The sequence below is a fragment of the Myripristis murdjan genome, chromosome 8 (assembly GCF_902150065.1).
Source record: "Myripristis murdjan chromosome 8, fMyrMur1.1, whole genome shotgun sequence".
NCBI lineage: Eukaryota > Metazoa > Chordata > Actinopteri > Holocentriformes > Holocentridae > Myripristis > Myripristis murdjan.
Window position 1 is genome coordinate 9,746,798 of NC_043987.1, and position 10,176 is coordinate 9,756,973.

Sequence of the window (10,176 nt, forward strand, 5' to 3'; positions counted from 1 at the left end):
TGTCCTTTCCACTGTTTCTCTCTCTCTCTCTCTATCTCTCTCTCTCTCTGTCTCTCTCTGTCTCTTGGTGACACACTGGTCCATAGGTGTTCGGAGGACAGGACAGGACAGGACAGGACGCACACTCCTACCACACACAGCAGCCCCCCAGACATGTCGGACTCCGAAAACGCCGCTGCCCCCGCCGAGGCCCCCGTCCCTGCTGCTTGCACCAGCATCAAGGCCGACCTGGACAAATGGTAGGTGATGGTATGGGTGTGTTGTGTGTATGTATATCTCTGGGTTATGTGGTTGCTGGTGGAATCATGTTACTCACATTCTTATGTTTTAAATTAATTAAACCGTTGGGTGGTTATACTCTTTACACACCAGGAGCTGTAGATTAATATGTTGCATCTGCCTACATGTACTGTCCTCTGCACTGCTGCTCTTAGCCGTTAACCATACGCCATATTTGCGGCTCCTCATCGTGACCAAACTCAATGGAAAAGCGTGCAGCCCTGCATGTTTTCACTTGTCTGATGGGGTCTCGCAAGTTCTCCTGCGGCTCCAAGCGTTGCTTTCCAACAGTCAACGCTTGTTTGACGCTGGCAGTGTTCAGTGTCAAAGAGTTGCCAGACTGACATAGATCAGACCTGCACGAAAATCAGTTTGACAGACACGTTTCTGCATTTGAATTCTTTGAGATTGACCGCAGCAGCAAGCAGTTGAGCAGCTGCAGAGATGGAGAGCCTCACATGCAAGATGAAAACACAAATATTTTGCAAATTCTTGAGCGAATTCTGCCGTGATTCTGCAGAGGCCCGATTGGGAGGGGTTGGCAATTGAATTCGGAGGGGGGTTGGATCCTCAAATGCGCCATGCTAAAATGGAGTCGCTCCATTTTAGGACACTGCGGCGAAAGCTGCACATCGCTACAAGATGAGAGCGAATTGAACCGAAGTCTTGGCGCGTTGAAATTTAACAGAGTTTGACATCCCTGCTGGACACAGGGGTTAATGTTATGAAAACTTGGGGTTCCCCATTGAGGAGAGAGTGATTTGGGAGTTAATGATGTGTGTGGGGGGGTGATGCACAATGCTCATCCATACGCCTGGCTGGAGGCTGGGAATTTGCTTACATCACTACAACCTCCCCCCTTCCCAGAATACCCTGCGCCTGCTCGTTATGGCTCATGACTCTCCTCCCTTGGTCTCTTCTTGCCCCTTGCTGTGTCAACATTAATGAATATGAGCGACACGAACAAGAGCTCACCTATTCCTGGCTTGTCAGACTGAAGTTCTCCCCACTGTAGATAGATTAGCTGAATGAGATCGTTTTTGTTCTTGTTTGTCCTTTTTGCATAAACCAGAAAATGCAGGACAACATGGATGACTCAATGACAGTACAATGTCAAAACACTTTAAACATACTGTCTCCCCATGGTGACTTTGGGCCATTTCTTCTCTGGAACTTTCCTTTTGGACAGATTGGACAGGTTGGGTTTTTCATCAGCTGGGGCCTGAATCAAGCAGCAGATTTGCGTTGTTCAATCGCTTGCATCCTTTCTAGAAAACACTTGGGACATTTGGGGCTTACAGAAGAATTTCCAGTCTTTCTATTCTAACTGAAATTATTAATGTACAGTACATACTCAACTAAAAAATGAACGGGTTTTTGACAGAGTAAAGTCAGTCCCTCCCAGACTAACTGCTTGGCACTGATAAGGCAGCATTTCTGTGAGGACTGGCGATAAGACAGCAGGTCGGGGTGAAGGGTGGAGGGGTTGCAGGGTAAGGCTCAGTTAACTGCTTGTAAAGGTTGCCAAATTTTCCCCTGGTTTATTTTTGCAACATAAGGTCAACTTTAGTGTCACTACACAGCACAGTACAGTATGAAAAACCCTCTCTCATAGACCGTTTTCTAAAAATTATATTAATTTTAAAACAAAAATCGACAAAACAAAGGTAAGTGAAGTAAAACATTACTACAGTTACATTAATACAGGGCAATAAAGATAATGACAAATGAAATGTCTAATAAATAGATCCAGCCATAACAACAAAGGAATAAACAGAAGGTGACGTTGATTTAAAAAAAAAAAAAAAAATGAAGGAAAAAAAAACAATATGGTAAAAGTAAGTTAAGATTTCTGTCTCAAACGGCTTTACAGGCCCACAAGTTTACAACAGATAAGCCCGGACAATGGCCCCTGATTTAATCCTCATAGTGGCAAGAAAGACTCCCCCGCCCCTTTTCCCCAAAAAACCCCTAGATTTAGAACAGGGACAAAAGGAAGAAATCTCCAAGACAGTCACAGACAGTCATATTACAGTAGAAAACATACTAGCAGACAATATAAGGACAGCAAAAGCATCGGGGGCCTTTATGAAGACATTTAAAAGATAGATGATATTGGCTGCCAGCACCAGGCCCTCTGCCAAAGCATTCCAAAGCCACGGTGACTGCAAAAGCTCGGTTAAAGACCTTTGGTCTTAAATACCTTTGGACCTTTGGTCCCAGAAATAGTCAGGGGGTTCCTACCTTAGAACCTCAGGGGTGAGTTCAGAGAGATCAGTTGGGATGATACAGAGCTTTTAAGGTATTCCATGAAATCTTAAAATCAGTTCTAAAACAAACAAGCAACCAGTGTAGACAATAAAACCGGGGAGATAATGGTCCTCTCTTAGTTTAAGCTTTGCCCCAGCATTTGAATACAATGGAGCTGAATGAACTTTTTGTTTGGTTAAGGCAGGTGACCACAGCACTGCAATAGTCAAGGTGAGATTAAATCAAAGTTTAACTAGAAGTGTCAACATAAACATAAAGGTACTCATTAAAGTAATCTTTGTTTGTTGGCATTCCTTGTGGATGACCTTCTGAGTTTATGAATGAACATTACCCACTCACAGAACAATGTCATCTTCCATGGGGGGCCGGGACCTCAAAGGTTAAACCACACTAGCTGACGCCACTGGCCAGTTCCTCCTCTCTGGCTGAAGGTGTGTTTATTGGTGAAAGTGCCTCCTGTCATCTTTGGTTAGAATGAAAACCTGCCTACGTTTGACCCAGCATGGCACATAGCTTCCCATATAGACTTTACAGACTTTATTTTTGCCCTTGGCTTAAACGTGTTGCAGCTATGGTTTTGGCTTTCAGGTCCAAAGGCACACAGCTGCGGTGATGAGTGATGGTGCTTTACTGCTGCTTGTTAAGTTTGAGGACATTGGTACATTTGGCCATTGTTGGTATTGTGGAGGGTGCTTTTGAAGTACAAAACCATCATGGACCCATGAGGGATGCTGATCACAAGTGTCTGCTGAAAGCTATGCCACAGCCCATGCAGTGTTAGGTGATTTTGATCTTAGGTGATTATGTGAACCGTTACATGCAGTTGGTGTCAGCAAAATCTGAATCCATGACCTTGAAGTGTTAAAGGTGGGAGGTAGCATGACAAAATGGGCCATGCATGTTAAAGCTACAATCCTCTGTGGCTCATCAGGGCATACAAGTAGAAGCTTTGTCCCACAGACTTTGGCATGGAGTGATAATACCAGCGTCAAATCCAAGGGAGCAGCATTCAGAGCTGACACCATGGCTTCACCAGCAAATTTTTCATCTGGAAAACTGCATAAACAAATATGGGCACTTATTTTTCATTAGGATTCCCTTCAAAATGTATATCTGGTTGCACAGGTTAGGCTTGTTTAAAAATTGTTAAGTAACTTTTTAATGCTACCCAGCAGCCTGCTGGCTCTGCTCCATAGGTTAGCCTGCCAAGTAGTGATGTTCCCAACCAGACAGTTGCCATCTAGAGTTGTTTCACCACATGAATGTGAGCCATGTTGAGGCTTGTAAAGATGCTGTTGAAGTTCTCATTAAAAATACACAACATGCTACAATGGTCAGCCTGCACCAGCATGTAATGTGGCCTGTGTAGATCTTCTGTTTTTTCTGACCCACCAAAACTTAAAGAACCGCTTATTTTGAACATGGTGAACATGAATTCTGCGTGGTCTGTAAATGCGCACAGCCACTGCGTATTTATAGAAACCAGCTTCTAGTCATGACATTATAGACATGTGTGAGACTGTATGTACAGGATGACATGATGTTCCCTGCCATAGATCATGTTACTGTCCAACTTGACACCTGTTCCCCCTTTTTTTTTTTTTTTTTTTTACAAGGCCAGCAGCAGCTTCACATTCACACTCAGCAAGGGAGATGAGGAGGCGGCCATATTGGCTTTAGGCCCCCATGTTGGTTGTCCTGATGTAGTGTCTCTGTAAGTTTATCCTTTGTCAGATTTAGAGTTTTTCCAATGTTTCAGCACAGTCCTCTCTGTTATGCATACTTGGTGATCATTGACACAGGTAATTGGAGAAGTCAAAGGAAGTGCAGTTTTGACCTTGACAAGGTCAAAGGTGCCACTGTGGTGTTTATGTATATCATCACACCCTTTTACCTTCATGTAAGTAATGTTTTCCCCCCACTATGTTTAAGTGAAGGTTTGACATATAGGGGTAAAACAAATGCAATTTGTGCATACCGAAACTTATTAGATTTTGTTTTTCTTCCCCCTAAGGTTATATAACAACCACACAGTAAGTGTGGCTTATATCTGTTTCTTGTCTTCCCATCTCATGGAATAATGCCATTAAACTGCCTACAAATGAATAGTGATAAAAACCACTCAGTTTGAAATATTTAAACTTTGAACTTGTTTGCTGGAGACCTTTCAAAGCACACCCAATCAAATTTAAGAAACCAACTGCCTGAATGTCATGCCATTAATTAGTCAGATGGTGCTACCAGGTTTATTTTGTGATATTGCTAATAGCCAAGCTACTGACAGTCAGTGCTGACTCTGTACACAGCCCAGTGGGGAGTACAGCTCATCAAGTGTGGGCAACTTTACTTTATTGTCTTTCCTCAAATTATCCTAAAGATAGATTCCTCTCATGCCAGCACATGTAACATGTTTAAAAGATAGTATGTTTGTCCTAGTACCTCTGGTTCATGTCAGGATATTGGCTACAAATAATACATGCAGATTACAGATATTTGTTCAAGGGTATGACTTGGAGAGGTCGTGGCTCATGCTAATATTTACCATGCAAAACTCCTAATCTGCAGTTAGCCTGCTGGTCAGTAGTAAGCCTGTGCACTTTGAAACATTCCCCCTTTGCCCTCCACACACACACACACACACACACACTCCCTCTCTGTCACTGATGCTCCTCAGTTGTCTGTGCAGACATGCATGTGCATGCTTGTCGGAAACCTTTTTGGTTTTCATTTGGAATGTGGTGACTCTGCAGAAGTCTGAGTAATATGAGCAGCATAGTTATGTCAAACCCCACTGTCCCACCCACCACCCCCTCCCTGCTTGACCATCTCGCACAAATCGGTGATTCTAACCAGAAGTCAATGGAGTTCTTGTTCCTTTGATCTTCTGCCCCTCTCTGTTACACAAAGAATGCCGAACATTGGACCATGTTCGTCAGTATGGGGGCTGTTTCTCCAGAGAGCATGGCTTCAGTTTTTGAACAACTCTTTTTACACTGACTTTAAGTATTATTCTGAGTGACTTGATCAAGGACACTTGGATAGGAAACGTTTGCTACTGAAGCGATCAAACTGGGGCTGCTGCTAAGAATTATCTTCATTGCTGATTAATCTGTAGCTTTTTAAATTAATCAACAAAACATCTTGTCTACAAAATGTAAAAAAAAAAGTTATTTACTTTAAAACAATATGAAACAGAAAAAAGCAAACCGTAGTATTAATGAAACTGTAACCAGCAAATGTTTTGTATTTTCACATTCTAAACAACTAAAATGATGAAGTGATTATATATCATAAGTTATCACAACTTTAAACTGATTACTCTTGATTTAAAATCTTCTCAAGCAGCCATCTTACTGACTGCCGACCCTCTTGCATTCTGCAAACATTGATGCCTGCAGGCAGTTTAGACTCTCCAGTTGTTGAGTGAGAAGAAACTGCAGCACCTGGAGAAGGAAAATCAGACAAATACAAGGAGAGCATGCAAAAACCACACAGACAGGCTGAGATCAAACCAGGTCCTGTTTGCTGTTTTTGATTTTTTTTGATTCAGTGCCTGTTGAAGTTTTGTTTCGTTGGGAATTGATTTGCAATCAGACTTTTTCAAAGAACAGGGGGACAACAGAGTAGATGTAACTGATGGCCGCTAGCAGGTACTTGCTCAAACAACCATATGTCCGCTTGCCAGCACCATAATTGCTGCTGCTTGAAATCACTAAAATGCTTTCACTTCAAAGGCAGTAAAAAAGGGATCAAAACATTGATTATAGGTTGTATGCGCATAATCAAAGCCTGAGAAACATGATCCAAATGTGTGCAATACCCTTTAGCACAATAATGGCGCTCCGAATGACCCTTTTGTCAGAGAGTTGAATTACACCATGAGGTCACATCACCTAGTAGCACATAAGCATCCCATGAGCATCAGGCACCCAAGGGACCACCAACACCTAGCCCCTCCCCAACTTACACCTGGCTGGCACCCTTGATATAATCACTCCTTTTGACCAGTGTTAGCTGTCTGCATTAGCTTGTACTGCTGCACCTGCCTAGTGATCCATTATGCATGTTTGTCCCAGAGGACCGGCCCCCACCAACTCAGCCTAAATAATTCAGCCTTCATTTCCTGATTGTGTTCGAGACGGGGGGACGGCGGCACCGTCCACCAGGCTTGCAGGATGATCGGATCAGGATGAGCTGGCATGGCTACCTCAAGGAGTACAGTGTTGGATGGTCTAAAGTCAGTTTAGGTTACAAACCCAGTGGTTGTCTTGTTAGTGCTCTACCATTTCTCAAGTGAATTCACAACTCATGAGTAATTAAGGAGGTGATGGTTCGGACATTAATTTTCTGATATGATTAGATGTAGGACTGTTGCCTGGATTATTTGAATTTCAAAGTTTTTTGGATTTCATAGGGTCTTATAAAAATTGGTTAACCAGCATGAAAATGTAATAGGAAACAACAGCTAAATTGAATTGCGATCTTTAATCTCCAGTAGATATGCAGTTAGCGGTCACTGTCACGCAGACCGGCATTTTTCTTTTACAGCCTGGGATCCACAAAGACGAACATATTGTTGTTGTTCAGGACTAGGGCTTGACATTTATGCCCAAACCCATCAGGATCGGTGTTGGCTTGGGTCAGGTTGAGTCTCTAAATGGCTTTTTTGATCAGGCTTCACAAATATTGCCGGGAAAAATAATTTCATTGCCTATTATGGTTACCACGGGAGGCCTAATTTGTCTCATGACCAAAATTTGGACTGAAAAATTTGCTTGAGTAAAGAAAGGCCAGCTGCCGCTTTCCATACCCCCCGCATCGATGCCCCATGACCTGTAACATGACCTCACCCCGTCTCGTGTTTTCTCCCAGAGGGTTGCTTGATCACGGTGGTTATGACGTCAGCGTTTTCCCCTTCTCCCTCTTTTCCATGTACACGTGACTGCCCTGCTCTGTTTGCTGTAATCCACCCTCTGTGTACACTTAGTATACATGCATATCATATGAACATTGCATACACTTCAGAGTTTTCTGAAGACATTGACTCGGGTGAGTCAATATCTCGCAAGCCACAGTCCTTAACCGAACAGGAATCATGTTGCATAACAAAGAACACACATTTAGCAGATGCAAACAGACTACGCTGCTGTTCTATGGACTACAAACTGCAGAATGGCCTGCGCTCCTTCATTCACAGTATGTCCCGCCTACTTTACTCCATTGTTGTCTAATTGGATTGTGTAGGGCTGCGCACAGGGCCTCTGTTGTTCTGTGTTGCGTAATGAAGTCCTAATTGGTTCCGATGACACATCTAAAACGCGGGTCTTTTTGGGTTACTGTGGTAGGGCACCGAGTGCACTGGTGCAGGTGCTGTAGCAGTGAAGAAAAATGCTATGCGTACATCCACCTTCACCTCTTCAGATTATAGTCCAACCATTCTTCCGGCCACACTTCCACCATTAGATTTCAGTGCCATGATTATTAAAATGGCTGCCAACGTTTTGATTTCCCCTGCAGGACACCTCTTTTTTTCTTTTTTTTTAATCCCAGCAGGTAGTGTCCAGGTTAGTCAGTAGCCGTGTGGATGGCTCTGTTAGGAGTGTGTGTGTGTGGTGCGGAGGTTGAAGACGAATTGGTTGTAGCAGGAGCCTACCATTGCAGCCTCAGGGCAAGAATTTTATCCATCTGCTGTGCTGATAATGGGTCAGTGTGATGCAACACACAAACACTCAGTGATTCCCTCTCCCTCTACACACACACACTTTCCTCACTCCCACTCTCAACCAGAAATCCATGCTCACAGTAATAGAGGCAAACACCCAGTGGCTCTCATTCCCTCACACACACAGACACGCACGCTTCTCGTCCACCCCCCTCTGGCAGAGTAAAGCACTGATAATCTTTAGTGACCAGCTGTGTGTTACATCATAGTTGGGGAACCCAGCCACAATACAAAGAGATAAAGCCATGGAGATAAGACTGTAATGCAACTACATGGATCATAAATAAAAAATATGATGCTATGACTGGTGGCGATGTTGCTAAAATCATTACTACACCCTATTAAAGTGATACGTTAGGAAGAGATTTTTAATTATTTCATAAAAAATAATTGATCAACCTTTCTCACAGCAGCTATTTTGACATGAATAGCAGGTAAACACAGGTGTTACAAATAACATTCATTAAATTTCAATTCCATTTGGGTCTAACTGAGCCTGGCTCACAGGAAATACTCTGCTATACCTAAATGAACTATAATATATATTCTAAATAAATATAGCACCTATCTTGACCCTGCTGTTTGATTTCACTGCTTAGTTCCTCCTCTTTGCTCAAAGGTGAGGTGATCAGTGAAATCACCTGGTGGAGTTTTTGGTTGGGAAAACTTGCAGGCTCTTTGCCCTCCATGGCACCAGTTTGACACCCCGGTGTTAAAGTGTGCATTTTAAACCCAACTTTGAGAATGGAGACCATAGCCAGTGAGGGGAAAAGTCTTTAAAACTTCACTTTGGTGAGTAACTTAGCTATATTATAGCCGATCACTAAAGTACAGACAGCGACAATTTGGCATTTTACGTTTTCCTTAGCAGAGCTAACAACAAGCCATGGAAGCTAACGCCCTGCAGCAGAGCTATACCAAAGGCTGCCAGCAGGGGCAGCAGTAAATACAACGTAACTTTTGTTACCGGGACATGGTGCAGGGAAGGATCACTTACAAGTGCAAACCAACAGGATCTTAGTTTGGGAAAGAAACACAGTTTTATTTGAAGGGATAGATGGATGAGAGAGGATTTGGGGAGGTTTTATTTGTTGAAATTTTATTTTACACCCACTAGTGCAGGATGATGCCACTATTTAAGATATTCTGCTATACTGGACGTAAAGGTCACGTGAGGTCATTTCATGGGGACTTAAAAGTTTGAACCTGAGCAGTTCAACGGTTAGTTTTCTGCAGCTGTGTGTTAGTGTTTATTTGCTCTTAAGTTCTCACTTAAGTGGGATGATGGGATTGAGGTTGAGGTGATGTTGGAAATGCCCTCTATTTAGATGGGCGAACATGGGATTAGAGGAGGACGATTCAACGTCATAAAGTGGCAGGAGGAGCAAAAGGATGAGTTTGCATTCATGTCAGCTTCAAGCCCCTCCCCCCTAGCTCTCATCCTTTTACCTTCATGGCTTGTCATTTTTTTTTTCTCTGTGCACTATCACGCAATCTCTCTCTCTCTCCTCCCTTCCTCCCTCCCTGGTGACTTACAAAACAGATGGGTTCATCCCCTTCACTGTCTGTGTGGCTCTTCTCTGTATTTCTCCTGCTCTGCACTCTCTCTCTCCCTCCCTCTCTCTCGCTCTCATTCACTTCCTCCGCCCTTTCGCTCCATCACCCTAATGCACTATGGCAGTGTCTGCCGCTGTGTTTGGTGCTGGGTGCCTGAAATAATCTCTCTCTCTCTCTTTTTTTTTTTTTTTTCACCACTCCCTCTCATCGCTTCGTCGTATCTAGTATCCAGATATTCTGGCAGCGATCACTTTGCCTGACCGAGAGAGGGGGGTGAAGGTGACTTCATCACTTTGTAGTGCAAAATGGCACAGCTGGGAAGCAGTGAAAGACTCTGAAAATTGATC